At 39.9% G+C, this 27,587-nt stretch overlaps 1 long non-coding RNA gene across 3 annotated transcripts; it reads right to left on the bottom strand.

Moving 5' to 3' along the window:
* Positions 1–4,533: 4,533 nt before the first annotated feature.
* LOC308056822 lies at positions 4,534–27,587 on the bottom strand. 3 transcript variants are annotated; one of them, XR_013924985.1, is made up of 3 exons: positions 26,257–27,587; positions 10,161–10,969; positions 4,534–5,878 (listed from the first exon to the last, which is right to left on the bottom strand). It is a non-coding gene; the product is annotated as an uncharacterized lncRNA (long non-coding RNA). The 3 variants fall into 3 exon arrangements; XR_013924986.1 differs by having other exon boundaries at positions 4,534–10,296; positions 10,858–10,969; XR_013924987.1 differs by lacking the exon at positions 26,257–27,587 and adding an exon at positions 16,237–20,639 and having other exon boundaries at positions 4,534–10,296; positions 10,858–10,969.

Below are 27,587 nucleotides of genomic sequence, written 5' to 3'. Positions count from 1 at the left end.
GTAAAACTAAATCAAATTAAGTAAAGGTGTGAATTTAAAGTTGTGATTACTTTAAGTGCATTATGTGCACATTCTCATTCAAATTCATGTGGCCCTAATTCAGTTTAGCTACATTTACTTCCAATGTAAATGAATGCATTTTAAATGAGAGCTGGCTACACAGAAATTTAATGTGGTTTAGCCAATCCATTTTAAAAGTTAATTCAGATTGATTTTTCTGCATGTTCTGGACAAAACCATCAGCTCTTAAATCAGTTCTGAAATGGAATGTGAAATCCTATCTCATTTAGGTGTGTAGTGTAAAATGTTACTTGCTAGCTCCTCTAAGGATTATTCTGCATGTCTGCAGCCTATGCATTATACCTCAAGATATTTTTTAAGAACCAATGTACTACTTTTGTCATTTGAGGAGTTTATACATTAGAATTCCTTTGCAATAGAAGATTCCTACAGAAATGCCACTCAGCCTGTCTGGACCTTAAATCAGTAATTATTGAGTGTTTTTTAAATGTATGTTTTCATGTCAGGCTTTGAGAGTTGTTGTAAGTCTTCAGAAGGAAAAGAAATTAACAAGTTATTACTATATCGTGAATCAGTGCAGAACAGAACTCAGGGCCATAAAGAGTGTGTACATAAAAGAAGGCATACCAGGCTGACTTAGAGAAGTTATTCTAAAGTTAATACATTACACATACATACAAATCCAAGCTCTCCATAAATGAAAAAATAATGGCTATAAACTATAATGTTTAACACCAGAAATCCCCATTAACAGGTGGGCCACTGTCAGAATGTCACACACTTATTTGCTGGTTCTCATAACAGCAGAATGAAATGTAGCAAGAGAGATGATTGCAGATGATTCTTGATAACAACCACCTCGATTAACACAGAGGTAGTTAATGGTATTTTCTTACAGCATGGTATCACTTAGTATGTACTATCTAGTTACCAAATTCAGAGCAGGAGAGGAACAATTATTTTTTACAAAGCCGCAGCATGCTTTATTCTTCCAGAGAGAACCACTAGTATACCATTAGGTCACCATTAGCTCAAACAACCCCATTTGTTGATTGATTGATTGATTGATGGACAGAAGAACAATATTTATGATATGTATAACCTGTAAAGAAAAGTTTGAGGAAGACTTATGAAGTCCCTCATTGAGTTAGTATAACAAATTTTACTGGCGGTCAATAAAGATTTGTGCTTCTAACCTTCTTGGTGATTTTGATGAGAAAGTAAAGATTTGTCTGTCTAGGGTAGTGTGGTTGTATCACGTCCTTATGTACTGCTTCTAATTTAACTAAGGGTCCCTGGAGATTTTATTTTCTGATAGCACACACTAAGACTATGCTGCTGCAAGGACTGTTACTGTTACCAGAGCTTGTCCTGTGAGGCTGGTGTGGATAAATTATCATGTGTAACAGTCATGTATTCTTTTTGTTGTGTAGATGAGCCTGAAGAGGACACAGTCACTTTGAAAAATAGATTACTATCTAAATTAGGTATAAAAAAAATGGGGGCTTTGAAAGTTAAGTTAGAAAGAACTTCAGGAATTTTAAAATTTGAGTTATGAAATGTTGGATAGTTGTTCTTCTGGTGTTTAGCTTGTATGAATAGTTGAATTCACTTGCAACTGGAATAATTTAACTACATTCAGTTTACAGGTATGAATTTATTCATGCTTAATACTTTCACAATTTAAACATCTAGTCTTAAAATCTTATCTTTTTCTTTCAGATCAGTTGGCATTTCCAAAACCTAAAGGTACTAACTCTTCCAAAATCTGATATAAAATGCACAGAAGAGTGCAACACATTTATATTTAAAGCAATCTAAATCTTACCTTTCAGCACAGGCCCGTCTAGGAGCCATACAAAAATGTAAACTCTCAGTGTGTGCACAAGCTGAATTCAGAATCCAAAGCCAGTTCTTGTGGTCTCAGCACTGCTTTTTCATACTTATTTGTGGCTATTTATGGAAGGGATGTTCAATATTTAAGGAACCACCCCTTTCAAAGTCTCCTGGGAAGAGAAAAAATGAAATTATCTATTAAAAAGAATGTACAGATGATAAACCTGTTATTCACATTCATGTCATATTTTGTGTCCTATACCAAAGCACTTCATGGTACATATGCCTTCTCCAGAATTTGTTCTTATGCTGATAAAATAAAGATAATTTGATACGCAATACCACACACTGAACAAATGAAAAAGTTTTAATTAACTATGGACTACATTGATTCAATTTTCTATTTGGTAAAGGCTATTTAATATTCCTCCCTGGACACACAATGATTTCTCTGGGACTGCTGAAGCAAAATAGTAATAAGTAGGGCACATTCACTGAAATGTCTGAACAGCTCTAGCAGCCCCGTGACACAGTTGGTTATTTGATCTGCCAAGGGTACGGCCGTACGAGCAGTCAGTATGTCTGGTACAAACACATTTGCAAGGCTGAGACCTAACATATACTGTATGTGTGTAAGCTGTAGTTAAGCTGCAATAAAGCTGTACAAAAAGAGGTTAAAATTAGAGCTCCATCTGTGAAACCAAGCCTGCAGTTCTGACTGTGAGAGTGCAAAGACCTCGGCAGGAGGCAGTCCCTCGCACAGGCAGCTGGCAGCTCAGCGGTGGCAAAAAGGGCTCCCTGAGCTCTGTGTCTTACTGTCTTCGTGTTTAGACCCTGCTTTGGTGCAAGGGTGTTAGTTTAAACCACTGCCAAATGCAGTGATTTATCAGATTAGCATATGTCATGGGACTACGCTCAAGCTTATGTTGCAGCTGCACAGCTAGCAAGGTCCCCAAGGGACAGGAATGAACAGCACCCCTGTCGCAGTGATGGCATGGAGTAAAATTATCTTATGTGACATGTGAAGTCTCACTACAGAGTAAGACATTAACAATGACAAAATTAAGAACGAGGAACCCATTCCCATTAGGATCAGTGAAAAAAACGTATAGATACTGAACTTTGAACTTCTTCTAGATTTTGCTACTTGACCTATTATAACAAAGATAATGAAGATGTATTCATTCCTCTTATCTCTGACACCTGTGAATAAAATTTTACCATTTACCAAAAATTTACTAATTACCATTCTTCTTCAAAGAGAATTAATCAGTGGAGTAAAGCCTGTTTACATCCCGTCATATTCAAGCAATCACTTAGTCGACTTGTGGCATCTTAAACACTGAAGTCAACAACTTCCTACTTGAATGAGTTTTGTAAATTTTTAATCATAAATGGATGGGGGAGAAACTCCACGAAACAAGCAATCCTTTTAAAGTCACTGTGCCTTTAGTCATCTTGGAGGCATGAATACACCTGACACCACCAAGGTTCCTTAACAGCAGCTGTAGGTGCCATCTGGCAGCTTGCTGGCTCTTGGCCCCATGAAAAGTCTGGCCCTTCCTGGCAGGCTCTCACCACATTTCTCTGCTGCTGCTGCAGCTGTCCTCAGCTCCCGGCCCATGACAGAAAAGGGTTGAGGATCTTCCCCTCTAAACTTCAAAAGCACGTTTGATTTTGTAGCTCCCAGGAGATGCAGAAAGTAACTTCTGATGTATCTGCTTGCTCCTCAGTATGCTGTTTCCTGCTGACCCTCCTTTCTCTGTCATTTGTGTACATACCAAATTCTTCCCGAGCATAGTCAAAATTTTAAAAAAGGTTCAAAAAGGTATGTCTAGATTGGTCTACAAAACACAGCTTCCCCAAGTACAATTTTTTAAGGGATCTCTTTCCAGGCCTATACCTTGCTCTGTGTCAGAAAGTTTCATGCCTGTACTAAACGACAGAAATTCAAGCACAGCATGGTAAGTTCTTCTCCTCCAGGAGAAATTACAGCATCTGTAAAAGTTTTCCTCCTGGTTTTCAAGCTTATTATTAAAATCCTAAAGTTGGCAGCAGATTAGTTTTGATTATCCTTTTACTATTTGTCAGGATGGAGGGAGTCATTACCATAATGCAGTACAGCAGTCCCTCTGACAGCAGGTTCTGTAACAACCAGGTATCTTCTATCTGAGTCACAGCAAATCCTCCACAAAGGTATTTTATAGTACTTTGGGTGCCTAGTTATAGATGATGAGTCACAACTCTTTTGGGACTGGTACATACAGCACAGAAAGACATCCACTGCCCTTAGACATTTATAGTTTAAGACAAGAAACAATAGGTAGTTTAAATAAATGGAAAAGGCTAATGAAATGGTACAGTAAACGAGGTAGACATGCAACATTAAAACTGAAATAGAAACATTAAAAACTTGTTTTTCTGAAGGTCTTTGTGACATCAGAAAACCTCTGGATGGTGTCAAGGACCTAGTGTTGCAGCATACATCCTTCGCAGCTGAAGAAATGGTAAAGGGTCAACTCTGAGGATAACCATATTTTATTAAACTCAAGGCTTCATTTAAAGTACTGTAGCTACATTCTCCAGCTTCCCTTCTGTTAGGAAGCCTGACTTGCTTTCTGTATCCCTTCAATCATTCACACACAGACACAAATTTTTACAAAACCAAATCTGATCAAAATAGAAATTTATCTGAGATATTTCAATATCGGAGCATTGAAAGAGTTTACTGGAGTTTTAAAGATACTCCTATGCTAGATGTACATTTTCTGACTTTCTAGGCTTTGGTGTTAAAGCTGGTAAGAAAGAATGCTCAAGTGTTTTCCCTACAGTAGCAGCAGAAATACAATTTTATTTGATTCTTCTAAAAGTGCATACACTGTTTTTGTTTACATTTCCAAGAAAAACTGACTATTCATATGAGAACAGCATATTCCACCCTAGAAGGTAAGAATTTGATATAGTTACAGGGGAAAATACCCCTCCAATTGGACATTGTTAAGGACTTTGTCTTAGATAAATCCCTGCTCCAAGATGTTTGCAGGCAGGGGAATACATATTTGTATCTGTTATATACAGCGCAGGCTTAGAAGGTTACCTGTGTCATTTCAAGGACTGAACAGTCAGTTCTATGGCTGAAGAACATACCCAGTGATTCAAAGGAGCTGATGATCTCATTAAGATGTCCTCTACACTTCCAGGTTTTGGATCAGGCACCTAACAGTCCGGTATTGTTTGATGATGAATTTGATCTTAGCAGACCTGAGGGATGAAGACAGCAGTCAAATATGGGCACAAACAGTGGCCATCCTTGTGTGCCATCAGCCAGCCAGAGGCTGACACCAGGGTTTCTCCACTGCCTCTGCGCTGCCAGATGGTGCTTACCCTGGGGCACACCACCCATGACAGACAAATCTGCCTTTAGGAAGCTACCTGCACTGGGAGTGGAGAAATAAAGACATCTACTGTAAAGCAGAAGTGAGACTTTTTGTCTCAAATGCTGCTTACGTTCTGGGGCAGAGTTATATGGCAAGTCCCTAAAGGTGTAGAGTTATGGGGGAAGTTGACAACCTCAAAAAAAGCCCTCTGTGGCTCAGTCTTGCTCACCTAGACTGCAAGACCTTTTGTAGGGACCCAAAACATACGGTGTTTGTACAGGACCTAACCCAGTGGCCTCCCAGTCAATGAGATGGGCTCGTATTTGGTATTGCATTACAAAATACTAAGAAGCTATTTGGTTATATTATTATTATTATTATTCAGTGGATGCCAGAAAGTGCAAACAGTGCCTTTGAAAAGCCTCAAAAAAAGTTAATCTAGCTCTGTAGTGTTTCAGTGTAATGAATAGTCACTTTCCAGCTAGTCAGATGTCTAATCACAGCTCACTGCAAGCAGACAAATGAATTTATCTGCAGCCTCATTTGCAGTGCAGGCACACACATGCACATCGAAGTGCATGATGAATGATGATGAATCCATGATCCCCTTCTATATTCCTTTCTCAAAGCATGGGATTTGATATCTGTTCAAAGCACAAAAGAGAGGATAAACAAGCATCAGTCATTTTTAACAAGAGAAGTTCAGTAAAGGGAAGCAAACAAGATCTGTCTTCAGTTTATGCTACCCATAGAAGAAACAAATTCAAATGTTGAGCTTTTGAGGGAAAGCAATGAGAAAAAAACAACCGTAAGTATAAAAAAACCAATCCAAAACAAACAACAAAAAAACCCAACACATCTTGACAGAGTCATTTTGGAGAGGGAAAAAGGGAAAAATAGATGAAGGAGACAATCACTTTGCTGTATCCTCCACAAACAGACCTAGACAAAATAGCCTGTTAGCTCCTAAAACCACCACTCTTTGGCCCAGAGAGGGAACTCCTGTTGATATCAGAATGACCCTTGTAGGTATGGGGGAGCAACCTCTCTGCCCAGTGACTTCGCCCCACTGAGACGCATTCCAGAGCAGCTGCCTAACACCAGTCTTACTCCTCAACTAGTAGCAGTTGGTGCATTCAGACTGAGGTATTCTGACAGGTAGGAGGATACTGTGGCACAAAGCCATTGTACCAGTGCTGAAGAGAGAGAGGAGAGGCCTTGCCAAAATATACTCCCTTAAAGCTAGCTGCTTACTGTAATCACACATCATTTATTGAATATGAAAGACAGTCTGATACAGGCAGGGTGCAATGACCTTGCAATTTATTTCACTTTTCTTTGTCACAGACAAGACACAGCTGGGGCAGACCTAGGTTCTTATCTGCTCTCTGGCCAATATTTGCTTTTTTCCCTGCCTAAAATTAGTTTTCTTTGCACAGACCAATTAGGAGGAATTCCTCTTCAGAAGTTAGCAGCTCAGATACAGTGCAGGTGTTTACACTGACCTGGCTCAACTACTCACTGCCAAATCTGTCCAGAGCACTATCCAGTACCATGGTGAACTCCAGACACTGTAGAGCGCCTGCCTTGCTGGCCTTGCCCATGCTTGCCCAGAGCAGGAGAGGACACCACCAGGATCCCCCCACAGCCATTGCAAATGGCACTTGTCCTTGCCTGGTGCATCCTGACACTTACCAGCCTGGACTCCCAGAAAAAAAAGTGTTGAGTTTTTTTCCAGACAACATTTTGGAAACATCTTAGGGTATCACTCTGAGTTTCTCACTGTTGGAATGTACAGCCCTTATTAAATATGTCTGTGCAATTCCAGGCATCAGTTGGTTTTCTTGAGTTTTAACAGGTTCATTTCTTTTGTGGCAAACAACATTACCACATACAAGATATTTATATAGAGTAAGATGGAACATGTATAAAAATACTAATTGTGTTAGGCAGCTCCAGGTTTTAGATGCCGCCCAGTGTCTGAGATCTCCTCTTATATGCAGGTCCTTTTGTTAAATAATTAGTGTGTTTTGTTGACTTTATTAGGCTTGAAGGCTTGAATGACTTAGAAAGTTTAAAAGTGTACATTCACCTCCTTTCACTGCACCCAAATTCCCTTTCAGTCTTTTCATGGCATACAGTGTTATACTCCCTGGAAACCTGACTGACTTCATTTAACTGCAGACAGCCAGAATAAGTATATTATTGACACATAAGCAGGTAACAGGATGTGGCCAGCTTTTGGCAGGTGACCATCTAGTGACATAACAAATTAGATGCTTTCATGTCAAGTGCCATAAACAACCACTTAAGCCCTGCCTGTTTATATTCCATGGGACAGGTTACATGAGTAGGACGGTTCAGAGATCTATTCTTATGAAATATATATGCTGTGTATATAGCAGTAAATATATATCTATTTACTTCATCGTCTTACTTGCAGAATGTCACTAACTCTTAATACACATAGGAGCTTAGGACCAGAAAGCACTGCACGTGTATTCATTCAGCAGGCCCTGCAGTAGTGCTGTGGCACATATCCCTTTCTTACAGCTATACTGTAATGTTTTTGCTTTAGTTCTGCTAATTAATATTCAGAGAGTGCTTAATATTATTCTCCTGGGAAAGCACTGCATTACTTCATTTTGCCTGAACAGATCATCCCCATATGTTAACATACTGCTTTCTTCTTGTGTTTTTACAGGGTATTAATATGGCTTGCATGTGCTTGCCTGATCTCTTTATTTGAGGTCACAAAACTTCATAGTGCAAAATGCAGTCCAAGTCTTTGTCCTCATAAATGAAATGAAAAAAAAATATTCAGCTCTGTAGTGCTTCCACAAATCAAAGAATAAGTGAAGGATTTAGGATTATCTCTGATAAAAGCTTACAGAGAGTACTAAGAGTCAGGGATAAAGCCACATCAGGTAAAGGCAGTAAGATAAGAAAAAAGTTGTATATGCCCCCAGTCTTCACAACTTTTACTCCCAGGCACTTTGGATGCTGTTAAGCAATAAGAAGCAGCAGCAGACTATTTCACCTTGTGACGGTCTTGCAAGCATGAAAGGAATACTAGTAAAGTCATCCAGGTGCTTCTGAATTCCCCAGTGAGTTGGGATCCAACCAGTTTAAGAAAGGACTGACCCAGATATCACATGGTGGATGGGGCAAAAAACAGGCTATAGGTCCTTCCTGAGTTCCTTCTGTGTTTCATAACACTTAAAGCCATGCAAAGAAATGTTATGCTCGAAGAGCTGGAAAAACAAACCCAAACTGATGTGAGAATGCGGCTGGGGAAAATCAGCTCATGAAAGCCAAATCTGACATTAGTTTTGGACTTCACTGAATTTATTTTTTGCATAATCATAACCTCAGCTGTTGCTCTGGGAATTATAATGTAATGTTTTTCTTCATAGCCTTTAGGACATCAATTAATGAATTCTTGGAGATTGTTACTATTTGTATAACATGAAATACATCAAGTTTATCTGCTTTCCCATGGTGTCTATTGAGAGGATGATGGAGCTGTTCTCCTAACTGAACTTTATTTCTAATGTCAACGAACTAAATCCTGATTCACAGGCACTGCTGCTGTAAATGTCCTTGGGTACACTCCATGTCAACTCACAATGCCTCTTAAAGAAATGTTCTCTAAAAATTATATTTCTAGCTGCTCTTTGATAAACTAACTCATTACTTTCATCAGTGGAGCCTTAGACTCCTCTACTCATCTTCATCTCTGTTTTAGCACATAGATTAATAGACCTTTTAGGATGGATGTTGTGGAGACAGTGGAAGATCGCTAAGAATCCTTTCCGAGTATCAAAGCTGGGTAACAGCTCTGAAACAGATCCACCTCCTAGGAATGATGGGAGTCCCTGCATATAAAAAGTATTCCTGATAATTTTTTTAATCAGCGAAATGCAAAACCTCTTCATTTTTTTCGATTTGTCTTCTTCAAGGACCTACATGCTTTCTTTCTGGAAACTAATGAAGTTCCCCATTACTGCAGGTTACTTTTCTTGTCTAGAGAAGAGAAAGGAACCTTGCATATGTCCCAATATTTGGGGGGAATTTCCCACCATCCTTACTGAAATGGATGGGTGTCATCTAGACAACTGCTCAGAGCAGATCAACATAGGTCTTCCTTTTACAGAAGCAAATCACAGAATCATATTCATAGAATCATTTAAGTTGGAAAAGACCTTTAAGATCAAGTCCAACCATTAACTCAGCACTGCCAAGTCCATTGCTAAACCATGTCCCTAAATACTGCATCTACACGGTTTTTAAATGCCTCCAGGGTTGGTGGTTCTACCACATCCCTGGGCAGACTGTTCCAGTGCTTGACTACGCTTTCAGTGAAGAATTTTTTCCTAATATCTAATCTGAACCTGCTCCAGCACAACTTGAGGCCATTTCCTCTTGTCTTGTCACTTGTTATCTGGAAGAAGAGACCGACCCCCACCTGCCTACAACCCACTTTCAGGTAGTTGTAGAGAGCAATAAGGTCCCCCGTCAGCCTCCTCTTCTCCAGACTAAACAACCCCAATTCCCTCATCTGCTCCTCATAAGACTCGTTCTCTAGAGCTTTCACCAGCTTCATTGCCCTTCTCTGGGCATGCTCCAGCACCTCAAGTATCACATTGCAAGTCACTAAATCTGCACCAAGCTCTCTTTTGTTCCCTATTTTCAGGGCAAACAAACTTTGCTATCAGATGTTCAAAAATATAACATGCTTCTCAACTATTTTAAATCTTTTTCTTGCAGATAGAGCATAAAATTAGACATAAAGGTCCAAGCCTAATGAGTTATATTATAAATAACCCGGTGCTTGACATTTCTTCTTTGTGCATAAGGGTTTTTTCTTCTTTTCCATTTTAAATCATAATTTATAAACTGGAGTTTCACAATACAGCTGCTAACCTTGGGGATCCATTCCAGAACAGCGCTGGAAAGGACAGCAGGTCATCTAGAGCAGAGGCTGTCATCGACTTTTCCAGCTGGTCCCTCACCCAACAATGGCACTGGCTGTAGAACAATTCAGACATAGTGACAGTTACTGAAATTAAAACAGAAAAAAAATATCACAAAGGAGGTTGACAATTGATTAAAAAAACTGCAAAAACTTACATTAGCATATCTAAACAGTTTTGGTAACACATTGGTAGACTGTACTGCATCATCACGGAGTTTAGAAAAATGGGATTCTACTCTCCAGGCAGTCTTCACTATTTTTAAAAACCATTCTGTTTAACGAGTTATTTCCTGCCTTCAGGTTTACATTGAGTATGTGAGCACCTTCCAAGAAATAGGATGGAACTGGGAGGTTTTTTCCAACAGATCAGATTCCCATAAGAAGTACCCAGGTGGGAGGTCAGCCATCACTTTTGGCCTGGGTTTCAGTCATGGTGCTGGCATCAGGTCCATGCTGAAAGAGCAGAGAAGGGAATCTGATGTCCGGGGGAAACAACAAGCAGCTGCCAGAGAACTGAGGGCAGCAAGAGCTGCTTGGATGCAACAACATTATGTCCTTAAGTAGCATGTCCAGATCACAACATAAATGCAATCAGAGTAAGAAAAAATGGACTGGGAAAGCCTTGAGATGATTATCAACAATTACCAGCATCATTTCTGTGCTTATTGCATTTCCATTTTCTTCAGTGGAAAGATATGGTGCTGCTGATGGCTCTTCTATAGCAAGTCATTTAATTGAGTTCTCTTTGCACCATCATCTGTGAAGATAACAGGAAATAAGGGCAAAGAAAAGACAGAAGCTAGAAAGCAACAATTCTAGAAAAATAAGCTGTAAAATAGCATAAGGAGGAAAAGGAAAACAAAACACATGGTTAACAGAGCAAAATGTTGGAAGGCAAGCAGAGGGGATCACTATATTGTCCCAGGTTCTGTTTAGGCATGCAGTATTTTTCCCTCTACCTTGAAATTTTCATCTCAGTTTGTTCCAAAAATTAGACTGAAAAATGAAAAATCATATGTTCTAAACATGGATCTGTGTGCATTGTCAGATAGGTGGACAGATGAGTACATGGCAGTGGGATGTACCAGAAATTTCTTGACGTCCATTCCAACTTCCTATGATCCCATGATAAGGCAGAACGTAATCACAAACAGATACGTTACTGACAAAAATAACTGATCAGGTTGAACAAATGTGAGAGACAAGATCATTTTTTTTAAAGAATTCTTAAGAAAATACTGTATACAGGATTTATATTGTGACAGAATGATCTAAGTGATTTTGGTTTATGTTTCAGGATTACTATCTTGCTTCATGTGAATTGGAACACTTGTTTGTGTTGGATGCTTCCCTTTTTAAAAACCCCCTGTGGCTTCTTTTTCAGATATAAATAAAGTTGAAAAAATATGTGAAGTGTGGGTGAAGGAGGAAAAAGAACAGATCCAGACTCCCTGGTACCATTCAGTGGTAGCAGATGCCAAACATAACAAGTTTTGCAACAAGCTTTACATACTAGTCACCTTTCGCAAGGAAACTCTGAGGTAAGAAAAAATGAGTTTCATTCTGCACCTCTTGATAAGCATGTTTCAACAATCCATAAAACGTGGGTATCTCCAGTGCAATGACAGAATCCAGTGCTCATTCTTGCATTTATGGCTACACTCTAAAACTGAGCAAAAGTAATCAGTCTGCAGAAGCTGTGTAGGCCCAGAGGTAACAGATGCCACGCTGCGACCTCAAAGAAAGGAGGTGACCCCATCTGCTCCCTATTCTAAGATCACATATACATAGATCACTTTTGAAAGACATTGTTCAAACTACTGTGGTGTCTCATGAAAGAGTTGATCTCCACATGATAAACTACATACATATTATAAAGTTTTATTTTTATCTGCCCGAAACTAACTTTCCCATAGGCAAATAAGTCTTTCCTTCTTGACATATTAAGAGGCAAATCACTTTTCTTTACACCGTTCTCCACAACTTCTCATATACTAAATCATGTACCTCATTGTTTTCTCAGCTTTTTCTCACAGATCATGTTATTTAAACTGTTATCTTTCTTGTTGCTGTCCCTTGAAGTCCTTTTAGCTCGTCTACATCTTTCTTATTGTGCCCTGCACACACAATATTCTTGACCTGGGGCCTGAACATTGAGTTGAGTAAAAGAAAAACCCACCACAATTTGCCTTTCATGCCTTATATAAAATGCCTCTGTTATTCACAGAATGAAAATTTCTTATTTTGCAGGTGATGCACCCAGGATTAGCTTGTGGTCTGATTTACATTCTCAGTTTCCTGATGCAGTTCTGTCTCCCATCAGCTAGTCCTTGGTTTGGATTTGTGTATTTATTTGTTTCCTGACTGAGATACTTATTTTTTAAAATTCTAACAGATAATTCTCAAGTTCTTTAATTTCAGAATTTCATCTTCTTTCAGCTCCTCTCACTTATCTATAAAGCATCTAGAAATTTATTAAGTCTGAATCTGTTTCGTCAACAAAATCACAATTGAAGAAGTGACCCAGAATAGATACCTGTGGTATCAGCTTACAACATCTTTGCATTCTGGCTGTGAAGCATTGACTATTCCTTTTTCATATGGCTTGTTGACTCCCTGTTGTGGTAGATGGATGAGACAACAACTTGCTGCCACTTGCCATCAGTTTCAGATAGCTTCTCTGGGAAGATGTGTCTTTGAAAATGTATATTATGGTAATTACTCAAAGCTATCAAGTGAAATGTTTTTTCTAAAGACAACAAACTACTTAGGGTTGCCAGTTAGTGATGTGCAATTGCTTTGATTCAGTAGATTAGAATTTTTCAATATTGCAAGCCACTTCTTACTCTTTTGCTCATTCGTATTTTCATCCATTTTCTTGGATGGACAACTTGTGAACCAATTTTTATCCAGCTAATTGGTGCACAGGTTTTATGATGCTTTTCTGGTGTACATCTCTGTGACTTTTGTGACTGAATTTGTTATCCACTTTGTAAAGAAACATGAACACAGACTCCAGACACATTACTTTCACAGTGAGTTCTGACACATGTAGCTGCTTAATCAACCTAAAGAAATGGTAGTCCCTGGACAGTCAAGGTTTGAAGCTAGGCACCAGAGGCAATCTACGTAGCTCCAAAGGTAACACAAAATACTCCATGATCTTGCAAGAAAAGGACCATAGATTTTAAAAGAAAATCTAAGAATACAAATTTGAAGACATAAGGGGCAACACTGAAGCATGTTCTGAGTGTAAACACCTGTGTTAGAACAGGAAGTCTCTTAATTTACTGAATTAATTAAGTGACATGCTGCTTACACCAGCTTTGACATTAATATCTGGGAAAAATGAAATCCAAGGCATTGTTTTTTCTTTGAGGAAGAAAAAATAAAAAATTCATTTCACTGAGACCAGTGAATTTTTCCAGAAGTAACATGCTCATCTAACATAATAGGTTCCATGTACTCAGAGCTGTTATAAGAGAACAAAAAGCTCAGTAGTCTGAAATAGAATTAGCTTCATTTTTTTATACTTCTGGTGGGGATTTTCTTAACACTGGTGGTTTATGTTCATGATTTTTTAAGAGAAGTGGCTTCTAAATAACATTTGCTTTCTAAACCAGAAAACCCACAATGCATTCCCATCATACTGAAGTCATAATTACAAATCCACTAATGTTTTCCATTTGATTTAATTTGGATATTCTAATTCTTGGATCTAATAAACAGTACAATGTCAGCATTTAAGTTTTCCATCCATCAGAACCTCAGAGAAGACTTTAATTTCCTCTGTGTTTTAAATGGCTTAAGTCAAAATGTATAAGCCCCTGAAAAAAAATCTATCCCGTATAATATTTAAATGGGTTTCACTAATCGTGATCTTTCCTCAGTATCCATAAATTGCTTAGATCATACTAAAAGATCAAGATGTATTAAATACTTTTAATGCTACCCTGAATCTCACATTGCCTTAGGCCATATGGAAAAACTAAGCAAATGGCCATATCTTTGTATACCTGCCTATGCTCCCATTGCCAGCTTTCAAGGCACCTCCTGAATGCTCCAGCTGTATCCTCAGTAGGCCACAAATACAGGGAAGAGGATACACCACCTCGCCCAGTCCCAATCCACTCCTCTGTACCCAGTGAAAGGATGTGAGGACCACTGCTAGACCATTTCCTGCAGCCTAGAGTGGGGATGGTGTGGACCAAAGGTCCGATCCAGTTCTTTGAGAGATTCTCAGCCTCCCTCATCCTTTCTCCATGACCAGTTGGTGCCCCAACCTGGCAACCTGTATCAGGCAGCACAGCAAACATCTGTCTTCACAAGCTCCTGCTGCCTAAACACCTGCACAGAAGCGCTGGTGCCAGTGCTGTGCTCAGATTTGTCCCAGCCCTCCTAGTCTTCACCAGTTCTTCAGGTAACATTGCCTCTGGGACAAGATCTGCTACGTGAGCAGCCTGCTCCACAAAAAGGATGTGCCAGCCTAATTTTTTCAGCCCTTTGTTGATGAATAGGTACACAGAAGTCAGCCTGGCATATGGGCTGGCTCAACAACAGTAAATGCTGGGGCACATACCAGAGTCACATGATGAATAAACAACAGCAGCCAGATGTAGGATCCTGTTAACATGTTGTCAGGGACAGCAGTGATGGCGAGGACCTCGCAGACTGCCCCCAAGACTGTTTCTGGACCACCCACCTGCAGGCCCCACACCCTCTTCTGCGGGGTCAGACATGTCCTGTCGCTGCACAGGCTATGCTCCATCCTTTCCTGCTCCACACCACCAGCCCTGCCACCTGGGAAGGGGATGGGGGACCCCTCCTCTGCACTGCACAGCATAGGTGAGGCAGCTGCTTTCTCTGCCTGTGGCTCCTGCTGCACTGAGAGCCCCAAGTGGACTTTTTCCCTGATGGAGGCATCTTCCCAGCAGGTGCCTACTGCTGGTATGGCAGTGTGCAGTTTTAGGAAGTCTCTGGAGTGTTTAGGTAAAAGCCAAAAAATAACTACAGGTCAATCCACACAGGTGTGCAAGTGTCCAGCCCTTTTGATCTCATTAGGAAACAGGTACTTGAATGATTCTGGGGATATAACATAGACTTTTAGATAACTAAAAGCATACAGTTATTGGTCTCACTGTGTGCCTGTACAAATCAGAGTTGTACGCACTGCCTTTCTATCTATGCTGCTGACAAAACAGGCAGATGCAGAAACAGAGGAATCACCACAATAAAGCAGAACTACAATCCTATCCCAATGATCCCAATAATTCTCCTCCCACATAGTAAAATGAATATAGATAGGGTAAATATTCCAAATGTCAAGAAGTAGATCATTTGTATTTTAAAACATGAAGACTACTTAACTTTATAAATATTTAACTTAGTTTAACTATGGGTGACGCTACACCATATGAATGTCTAAGCCTTTCTCAAGGTTTCAGCTACCATATCTACATTCAGATTTTTGTGCAGAGCCAGATTTATTTAATTTTTATAGATCAAAAAGTACTGCAATGGGGTAACAGTTCCATCACTGGGTATGACAAAATAAGTACTCACTAAACATAAAACTTAATTCTTAACTATTGTTCCAAAACCATCATGTTTTCTTCACCACTTCTCACATGTGCTATTCATTACTTATTTGCCATGCAAGACCTATTTAATATTTTTAGTCTTGGTGTTTCCGTCACCAAGTATGTGGAATTTGTTTCCAAGCCACCTAGGACCAAATGAGCCAGGCTCGTTCAAACTGCAAACCCAGCTGGATCCTGCCTGGGCAGGCAAAATCACTGCTGACCACTCATCTCAGCTGCCCAGTTGGAGGATCAGCACAGCAATCACCCCACATAGGACAGGGCAACAAAAACCACCACAATCACATCTTCTGCTAACATGGACAGAACCAGGCCAGGCTTTGGGGCAAAGTCAGGTTACCATCTGCACAGAGCAGGTATTGCTCCCAACCCATGCCTTGAACTGCCCACTGCCACCAAGTGGTTCCCAGCATGTTGATCTTACTGGTTTGGCCGTTCATCTGACATCTTCCAACAGCCATCACTCCCACTGGCACTGCAGGCTGGTCTGCTGCAGCAAGCCACCAGTGACTGCGGAGAGCCAGGTGAGCCACTGGGAAAACATTGCTTTGGAACACCACAGATCTGAACGTCTTTTGAAAGTGAACGCTTCAAAGTAGCGCATATTTTGTAGAAACTGAATTGGTCTATGCAGAGGAAGGTGGGTATGTCTGTTGGAGGAAATCACTAAAAATAACTCAAAGAGCTCAAATATCTTGAAATAATTAATTCCATGGACTGGTTGTGTTTGTTGTTCTGGATAAATCAGCTTGTCAGCTGTTTACGATCTATATTCCTAGCATCAGGCAGGAAGTGGGAGGCCGCTCTTCCTTCTTCCATTTTAGTCTGTGGAACCACAAACAGGAAGGAGGAACTGAGATATCAGACCACTGTGCTTATATGAATATGCCAGTATGCTAGCAGCCACAGGAAGAGAACTTAGTGATCTCCAGGGCAAACAAAATTTTTTTGTTATAGCTAAAATATTTGTTTCTCAAAATGTTGACTGATATTTATATATATATATGTACACACGCACACACAGTCTGATATAATCCATAGATTATATATAGATAGCAAATATATATATATGATATATATGACAAATATATATACTTTATAGAGTGTATATAGAGACTATATATAGTGTCTCCATACCACATATATACACTACATATCTATACATATAAATTATTTATATACACTGATAAATATATATATATATATATCTCCCCACCCTTCGACTCTTTATGTATTGTTTTATAGTAGCTTTTTTTATGTGGATCTACATATATTCTGTCTAAAAGATCAAAGCTAAAAAAGCTAGACGGCCATTTGTGTCAAAGAGGACATCCTCCTGAGTTGCCCAAGGTCAGGCCCAAAGGTAAGGTAACACTTGCTGTGTTTCCTGTATGGTCAATAGAAAAAGATAAGGGAGATAAGTGGGGGTGATCTGGGATAAACTGTAATTGCTCTCTGAAGGTGTGTATCTCCTGCCAGCTAAACAGGGAACACAGAAATTACAATGCTTACATTACAGGAAATTTAATATCATGATTAAAATTAGGTAAGACAAAGGTTTTTATAATTTGTCTTTGTCTGAAAAGGAAAAAGTCTCTTCTTATGGCAGTGCTAGTTTTTTTTTTTGAGAAGGACTGGTTAGGTTAGGTTAAGACAATCTCACCATGTGCTACTCTGGAAAGCTCATGAAAAATTTAATTGTTATAGCTTGAAGTTCATACTAAATTCATCCTGAAGAAATTAAGTGATCTCTTCTGTGGCTGCTAGCGTACTGGCACATTAATATAAGCACAGTGGACTGATATCTCAATTTCTCCTTCTTGTTCACAGTTCCAGAGATTAACTTACTGGCAGAATCATATTTTTAACCCATAGTATTGAAATGAGATGCTTGATGCCCTGTTTGTATGTGCAACAGTAGGTTAATCAAAGCAAAGAAAATATATTGCAGGATATAATGAAAACCAGATAAATAGAAAATTAGAAAACCACATGCACTTTTCTGTAGCTACATTTCTGGCTTATGCACGTGAAGTATTTAAAAAATCACTTCTAAGAAATCAAGTGATTCTCAACGGTTTGCTTCTGGAGCTCCCATCTCTTTATCAATGGATTCCTCACTATCTTATAACTGCATGCTTCTCTAAGGGCTTCCCTGAGCTCTTAAAGCTGTTTTCTTACAAACAAATTTGAAAATGTGATTATTATCTTATGTAGACAATACCTTGATTGCTTTCTCAATGCAATCTTTCTTTCTTGCTCTATGTTTAGAATCTGTTATCATTTGAAGCACAGACTTGAAGGAAATAGATTTTCCAAGCCCAAACTTATGCCTTCACAGGATAAATTTAGCTTGAGCATAGTGAAATAAAATTTATCAAAGAAGGACAATGTTGTAAAGGCAGATTTTGGCTTAACACATCTGAAAATATCTTAAAGTAAAATAAATACACATACTAGAAGCACAACTACATGTATTAGATACTGTATTGGCTCCTGTGGGAACAGTGCCAGACTGTTCTTCAGCACTGCTCTTCAGAGGATGTTTGCAAGCTTTCCTGCTTCTTATTGGGAAAGTCGTAATCAACATTAAATTGATAAACTAATTGTTGTAACAGCCAGAGACAGTGCTATTTGGTGGAAATCAATTATGTTAGAAGTTTTTCATTTTTCCTACTTATCTTTTGCCTCGTCTGGCTGTAATGTAGACAGATGTCCCAAGTCAGTTTACAGCAAAATTGTAAATGATGCAAATTACAGCTGCATTTGGGCTGTGGAACTTTGAAATAAAGCAAATACTGGTTCATGCATACTCACTGTGCAATTTTCAATGAAAAATTGCTTTCACATGCCCTTATCTTACATGTTCACAAAGTGGGGGGAAAAAAATCTCGGTGGATTGTAGATTATGCTCTGAAAAAAATTACTGGAGACACTTGAAACAACTTTTTCTGGCGCCCAGCTCTCTTAATCCATGCAAATGCAAACATTTTGAGAGATATTTTTAAATTTAAGTGTGGTTTTTATTTTCTTTAATTTTACTCTGGCTTTTTTAAACCAGCAGGAGTACATGTGCCAGTGCGTCTGGAGGGGAGGGAAGTAATTTTTTCTCAGACTAATTTTGGATTGAGTATTATTAATAGTATATTGAGTCAGGTTAATTCTACAGCCACTTTATTATTTTTATGATGATAAATACCATAATAAGCCAACAAGCCCCTTTTAAGATTAAGCCTCAATAACTTAGAGAGTTTATAATTTAGAGTATATGCATATGCTTTGCTGAATGAGATTTTCTCACCTAACCGCAGTTGTCCTGAAGTGTAGCACCTGTCTATGTGTTTGCATAAGCACCCTCTCTAGGCAATGGCAATAGGCACTCATCAGACAATCCATCCTAGCATTAAAGACAGGTAGGATGCCAGAGAAATCATTGTTTCCTTGCACTGTCTCCTTCTGTAGCCTACAAAATGAGCTGAATAGCTTAGACTAGATTCCTGCTTTTTAGCCAGCTAAAGTTATGAGAGGTAAACTGTACCCAAAATGCATATGGAAATGATAAGGGAGAACCGAAGTGCAGGGTTTTGGAGCTGTGCACTGTATATGCACGTTCTTAAAATTCCAGCAGTACTCTCAGAAAGCAGATTTCCATTCTCTTACTTTCTGCTTTAAAGTCAGAGTGAATTACCTCACATCAACCACACACAGGAAGCTGAGAGGGGCAAACTATTTCAAGGCACTGAACATCTATGTAAGAGCAGACAAACACCTCCCTCCTTTTGCAGATGCATGATTGTAGCGCTGGAACAGCTGGAACCTAGAAACCCGACCCTCCACAAGTTCTTTGGAGTCCCTCTTGGCAACTCCCTAGCAGTGGCTTCAAAGTCATGAGAACATACCAAATACATAGTCTTTGGTGTCTGGAATATAAATAACAAACGTTGTTCCTTATCTATCCCAAAGAACTAGTTGCAATGTCGCCCTTGCCTTTTATGTACATTTTATGAATGGATGACTGCCAGCACTATAGTTTAATGTTTTAACAATGCAGATCTTCTTTCAGAAAAATCCTGTGATCAGTAAAACTGCTTTTGTTCCTATGGTAACAAAAAACCTCTCAGCCACCTTAGGATATAGCAAGGCCTCCATCACTGGGATCCCGCAGCATGGGAGTAGGCAGCTGTATGTCAGCATCACAGCCTCTGCTTTGTGCCCAGGAAGCAGGAACATAAGCCTCCTTCTCACGGGCTCAAGGCTTAGTAGAACAACACAGTGCTCCCAAGGTTTATATTTACGGTGGTGAACTGGAGAGGTGGTTACACTGATTTTTCCTGCATGTCACTTCCATTTTCTTCCATACTTCCACCTTCTCTATCTTCAGGCTTTTGCCATGGTTCTCTGCAAGATTCTCACATGGAAAAGGCTTCCTCTTCATTCATGTTCTCCCCTACTCCCTCCTCAAATCTTCTGAACTAAGGTTAGCTTGAGAATTGTAGCTCTGAAAGGGAAAAACAATATAAACTTGCTTCACCTATCAAGTCATAACACAAAACTGTTTTGAGCTCTCATCTTACTAAGTCCTACACTAGATGGAGATAGTACTGCTGGCTGAAAGATGTACACTGAGAAGCAGCTCTGGTTACAGGGATTTTTTTAACAAAGTGTGTGCTTTCAGCAGGTGATTTTTCTTTTTCTTCTAAAAATGGACACTTGGAAATGGATTGTTGCTTTTTTAGCTATGAAACTGTTTTCATTATGGTTCTGACCTTAATGTTCTCACTACATTAAATTTTATCTGAGAAATCAGGTAAAAATTAATGGTAATGTTAAATTACCCAGGGATGGCACGAACAGAGACTGTGCGCTTATTAATCTCTGAGGCTGTGCCAAAGGCCCAGCCTCCTTCCCCTCATCACCGTTTTTCTAGCTACCTTTGTGTCCTCCAGTTTTGGATGACAGAATGAAGACACTCAAAACATCAATATAAAAAGATAGCTCTAAAAAAGGAATCAAAGAATATGCACAGAAATAATTGCTGTGAATATTACTTAGACAGCAGCTAAGATTGTATATGAATCTTTAAGCAGGGTGATGGCTTCTAGTGCTCCTACCTCTAACTGAAAGTCCTAGCAAGTTACAGAATAGTAAAACATGGATGTTGACTTTATTGATTTGTTGTCCAAAATCTTGTAACAATTTATCCCTCATAAAATGAGGTAAAATTGATTAATAAAATGCTGCAAATCTTCATACCTTATGCGGACCCAGCTGCGGATCTTACATGATTTCCTTACTTTCTCTGAAAATCAAGATAGCTTTGTACCTATAGAAATGTACAAAATTGACTTAGTCATAGACCATCAGCTTGCAGTTACATGACCCAAAGATTTCAGTGGGCAGTAGCTGAACAAATAATTACTCAGCATTTAGGAACCCTTAACTCTCTTTGATGTGATTAAAACTATGCTTCTCTCCATGGCCATAAGCAGATGCTTGAAGAAGGGTTAGCTTCAGGCAAGCACATACGATGCTTCTTCCAAGTATTGTCACACCTCCAACAATTCTGGGGCTTTTTAGACACATGGTTTCTACATTGTCAAGGGATGCTGCAGGTCTACCACCTGCTAACAACATCCTTACATTTGTTTTCAGTGTGACTTCTGTACTGGGACACAACTCCTTATAAGCTCTGAGAATGACTGAAGCCCAAAGTAAATCAGGCTTGTCAGAGGTTGCTGTATGTCTCTCATCAAGTAACAACAGCCCAGTTTAGATTTAAGGTTAGTAGTGCCAAAAGAAAAAAAAAAGCTTTTCTGTAAGGCATTCTGTATTGTAAAGCATAAGCAGTGGCGGACAATCCCAATAGCAGATAAATGCATGTCGCAGTAACAAATGTTTCTTGCTTAGTTCTCACCTGCCATTAGCGCTTATGAAGATGGAAAAAATTGCTGTTCTTCTGCATCATCTTACTATTCTAACAGGGTAAACATACTCAGCTAATGCTACTTGAGCTTTATGTTTTAGTATATTGCCACATTAGATGAACTGGGGATCAGAAATTCCCATTCTGTTAATTGATTGAGGGCAGTACCTGTCACTACTCTAATGAGTACAAAGTATCTAACTGGTGAAAGAACTACTTTCTTTCACATATGTAAAAATTATTTTTCTCTAGTAAGTAAAAATTATTTTTCTCTAGTAAGTGAAAACACTGGCAAAGAACAAAACAAAGATGATAGAACAAATTATTTTTTTGTAAAATATGCAATTAAATACCCAGATGGAAAGATGGCATATGTTTCACAGAAGAACAGTCATCATGACCTGAAGTGCAATGCTGATTAGGCTGACTGCATGAGTGGGTACATGTGTCAAATGCACAGATTTTGTAAATATTTGTGCTTTGTAATTTTTCTTAGCAGCACTGACTCACTGCAGAGTCTTTACTGCTGTGTGCAAGTGCAAGCACTACACAACAGCACATTATTCCTTTTTTAATATTTTATAAACATGAAAAATCAAATCTCCAAAATTCATCTACTCTAACTCTCAGCACTCTGGTGGTGGTTGTTGCCTCACTGCACTCAGCCATTTTTTTTACAGTATCTCTTAGTGAAGAAATATTCCCTCAGTATTTCTTGAACGTTTGTCTTTTATGACACTTCCATAAGGAAGCTAATGAAACCTGTATGTTAACCTATTATAAAGTAGGTACAAAACTGGTTAGAAAACAAAGTCAAGACTATTTTTCAGTGATTACCATTTTTATGGAAGGATGCGCTGAATGAAAGATGACAGTGGGTTCCTGTAGGCCTGACATGATTTAATAGTCTCATCAGTGATGGAAGAGGGAGAATGCATATTATATTTGCAAGTGATACCAAACACTTGTAGCATAGCAAGAGAATTCAAAATGTCCAAAACAGATTGGTGTAAGTGTCAGTAAAAAGAGAGACAAAATTCAGCAGGGAATGTGAGATTTTGCTCCAAAGTCTAACTAAACCACTTCACAGATAGATAGTGAGCCTAGTATCAGTTCTGAATATGATCACAAACTGAAGGAGCCCCCATAGCACCATGCTGCTACAAAGTCGTACTTCACAGGAGGCTGTGTAACTGGCAGGACCCTATGACCACCCTTCTGGCCCTCCTCTGGACTCGCTCTTTTCTGGTGCTAGATAGCAAAGCAGTAAAGCAGCTTGCCTGCACAGGTTTTGGGGTCTTCATCTTTGGAGATGTTTAAGGAACAGTTTGACAAACATTTTCCACCAAATGGACCAGATAACCTCCTGCAGCTCCCTACAGATCCAAACCACAGAGGCTGACCTCGAGCTTGTGTAACTATCACTCTCCCAAAAGAGCTGCTTCTTAGGCTTGAGTTTCTCAGTTTCGTTGTTATTTCTGTTGTTAAAATGACACAATATTGCAGTGGCTATTAGTACAATACTAAGACAGAGTCAGTGAAGTCTGACACACATAAGAAGTTACCAAAATCTGACATACTTGATTACAAAACCTTGATTCACATTGCTTAGAACTTTGTCATCTTTATTTTGCATTTAATTTAATCGGTTTTGGATGGATGGAAAGAAGTATATCCAAGCAAAGTAATAAATGGTATATTGCCCATACCCTAATAACTTCTTGTAACTATTCCAGTGCTTCAGCACCTCTGTGGCCTGAACTAGAGAAATGACACGGAGCCCTAATGCTGTTGTATTGTTCCTTTTAAAGCCATTTAAATTGACAAGATTATGCACCTCAGTGAAACCTGTTCCTGCACAATAAAAAGAAGAGTTTTATAGCATAACAGCTCCAAAGAGTGTTTATGCAGAAGACTTCTTTGATTTCTGTATCCCCTCTGCAGGGCTGGACTGCAAAGGCTTGCAGAGCCCACAGATACCGTGGGCATAAGCAGGAGAGGTACAGTGAAAGTTTTGTGCAGCAGATGCATTGACTTGGAGGAATTGCTGGCTGGTGAGCCAAAACCAGAAATTACTATTTTTGGAGGGTTCTCTACTTCTCTGAAGGCTATTCAAGAAAGTTTGGGACCTGACAAGGGCTGACAAAAGGAAAGGAAGGGACAGAATAGAGAAGGAAAAAAATAAAAGTCCACCCCTAAAAATGGGTGTGGGTAGGGCTAGTACTGTGATATTGAGGGTTGCTGCCTAGGTGAAGAAACTTTAAATGTTAGGTATTCTAGTAAAAAAAAGAAATACTAGCTGTTTCAGCTTTGGCATCCAAATTAATAAACACTTCTGAGTTTTAATTTTTCAGTGTCTGCTCACTGCCTGTGAAATGGGCAACATACTCTCACAGGAATGCTCCAAAGATGAAATTCATCAGTGCCTGTGAAATGCTTAGATCTGGTAGTGACAAGGCTCAGAGAAAAGCTCCTGAGGAGACAGATCTTTTTGTCTTCAGAGTAGGGTTAGAACTGTGGATAATATATGAAGTACAGAGCTAACTGTCAGCAAACAATAAGGAAAAACAGTGTCTGTAAGCATGCAGTCAATGCTCCTTGGGAAGAGGGCTCCTAAAGAAACATTAGCACGTAACCAGATAATTAAAGCAGGCACATTGCATATACACAAAGTGCTGAAACAAGTTTCACGTGTGAACTTTGCCTAGATGCTTCTACTGTTCAGGTTCTTGACTTTGCAACCTTAATATCCTTCTCATGTAGCATTACAGAGGTGGATTTATTGGCTGCAAAGCAAGGGGTGGCTGCAGTTTCCGTTAAGACACTAGGTAGCTTCCTCTCCCTTACATTCTGACTTAGTAGCAGGGGTAGAGTTGACAGCTATTACACATTTACTGAATGACACACATATTAATACCCAGGCGGACAGGGATGAGGCTTAGACTTTAAACTGAGGTTTTAGTTCTTGCAGTAACACATCACAATCTCATATGCGATTGGCTTTTTGCAATCATACTAAGTTTTCTGCAGCATTAATGTTTTCCAATTTACTTCCATGATTGGTTCTCTATTTTGGATTATTTTTCCACCCAGATTTACTAATATGCAGTTTTTCAAACTAATATCTCAATTAGTTTAAAATCCAGGTTCTGTAGTTTCCTATGTATCACTCCTTGATCCCTATAACACAAAAATATCTGCAGTAGATTTCTGCAGCCATAGATCTTAGCAGCATTGGAAAAGAAAGTAACGTACCCCCCCCCACACAACTTATAAATACAATGTTATTTTGAATCAGAGAAGCTATGCTCCTTACATACCTTTCTTTATGAGTGACAAGAAGGAAAAAAAAACCAAACAACCCAACCCAAAACACAGCTGACATCTTGTTTGCTCTTCATTTTATTCTGCTTCAGCAGCATACTCAATTGGTGTGACAGATGACTACTTCAAGGTATTTCAGAGACCTGATTTACAGTCTAGCCACATGAGCATTAAAGGCATGGGTGTGAATCTTGATGAAGTCATAAAACCAGTCAGTCTAGTGGAAAACTATTAAATACCTAAGTATTATGCTAGATTAGTACACTTGCCAGAAATCTAAAAAAATTAATACACATCATACAATCTTTCTAATCACAGCAAATAAAGTTATGGTGAGATATCTTAACACATGTCAAAGGACACCATTTTCTATTACTGAGATGATTGAATCATAACTTCTAGATAAAGCGTGCACATGCCAGTTATTTGAAAAGCTTACAGAACGGCATAGCAGAACAGGAATACCATGAGAAACTGGAAGGGTGGCAAGGATTTAATGATAGTGCCCCCCACAAAAATGTAGATGCCAGAGATCTGCACTTCTGGATAGAAAGCATTTGCATATTTTGAATAGATTCTTTTTTAAGTTGCTGACTCTGCATTTTTAAATCTTAAAAAGACCTCTGAATTTTATTTAGAGATACAATGAACAGAAATGGGCTGAGTTTAGGGATAAAGTAAAAATGTGAATAGAGTATATTTCATCTCATAGTCACTGCAAACAACCTCAGTATCACCACTATTCTTACTTTGTACAGAAAAGGGAAACAGATAATGCTGGAAAATGTCTTACTCCCACGAAACTTGAAAACGCTATCCAACCTGGTAAATGACAAGCAACTTATTACAGCTTCTAGTAACAGTGAGATTGTAGCTACATCCGTCTCACAATATGTCTTTGTACTAGAGTAGTGGATCACTTTTTCTGATCTGAGGAAAATGGGAAAGGTTGGGTGTTCCTTTTCCACCTACTTCTATATGTCTAGGAACAGATATTGTCATCTTCACTGCAACTGTCATTCATAAATGTCCTGTTTGATAACTTTTTTTTATTTGCAATAGGAGATCTGAGTTCCCAATTTTCAACACAAATTTAGCTCTGCTGAGTAGGAGGTTTACCACGTCTCACTCAAAGCACAGAGGCATGAAACTTCCTCAGAGATAGGCAGGGATGAGGGACATTTTCTGTTAACTCACCAGTCCATATCTCCAAGGAGAGAGCTCTCCACAATTGCTGACATCTCCAGCTTGAGCGGTACAGATAAAATTATGCATGGCACTTACATGTTTCCAAGATAACATGTATTTCTGTTTACATATTTACAACTTTCTCATTATGTGATTGGGAGGGCCAAAGGAAAACAGTACGTAAGACCATATTCTTTCCAGGCACTCTGCAAACACCAGAGGTGCCACCCTCACCCCAAAGAGCCCATAGTCTGTAGAAACCGACTCATTCTTCCTCTGTGAAGAGTGCTGTCTACACTGGATGCAGTTTAGAAATTTTCAACACAGCAGACATTAACAAAGTCCTCACGCAGCATTAGCACGCCAAGCAGGTGAAACCTCTACTTTGTCAATACAGAAAAATCAAGATACTTTTTGAAATTTGTTTTCAACAGAGCAGAAACAACAATAACAGCTCAAATTGAGTGTTAAGTACCCTAGGTAATACTTACCATATACACACTGCTGAAGCCTGACTTCACCTTTTTGGTTTTTTTTTTTTGTTTTTTTTAACATGGGTGTTACAACTTAAAATTTCAGAATAATGGCTATGATTTGTAAGCTAACTCACAAACGGAGGGAAGAAATAAAAGCAATTTGGAAACAGTACCTTAGGGAACGGGCCTGCAGATACTTTTTTATTTGCACAATCGTTACCGCAGCGGCTGTGCATGCCCCGCCCAGGAGCCGCTCCGCGGAGCGCTGCGGGGGCCGCACCTCCAGCCGCCTGGTCAGTGGGGTGTCCCGGCCCCCCCAAAAAACCAGTTCTCTACTCAGCGACTGACGTAACATGGGAAAATTACATTTCTGGAAGCTCCTCCCGGCGGTGCGGGGCAAGGCACACGGCGGGCGCTGGCAACGGTGCCGGGACCAGCCCCACCGTCCCGAGTCCCCGCAGGCGAGCGCGGCGTGGCACACGGCGTGCCACGGGGAAAAGTCGGGAATGGCGGGTGTGAGCGGGGCGGGAAACGAGCGTCCCCTCCAGCGGGGCGTTTCCCGGGCTGCGCCCCCGGCACACGCTCCACACCGAGACTCAGGCTCGCACCCCCGAGCGCTGCACGCACACCACCCCCCGGAGGCAGGCAGGGGCGGGCGGCAAGGCCGGGCAAGCAGGAGCAGGCGGGCAGGGGCAGGTGGGCATGCAGGGGCGGGCAGGCCAGGGCGGGCAGGCCGGCAGGGGTGGGCGGGCAGGCAAGCAAGCCCCCGGCACAGCCAGCTCCCCGCGCCGGGCAGGCCGCCTGGCACGCAGACACGCGTGGGCGCCGCCTTCGCGGGACACGGGCTTTGCGGGGTTCCACGGA

Source organism: Falco punctatus (assembly GCF_963210335.1).
Source record: "Falco punctatus genome assembly, chromosome: Z".
In the NCBI taxonomy this organism is placed as follows: domain Eukaryota; kingdom Metazoa; phylum Chordata; class Aves; order Falconiformes; family Falconidae; genus Falco; species Falco punctatus.
Note: the sequence above shows the minus strand (reverse complement) of the source record. Positions and strands in the feature narration are given on the sequence as shown.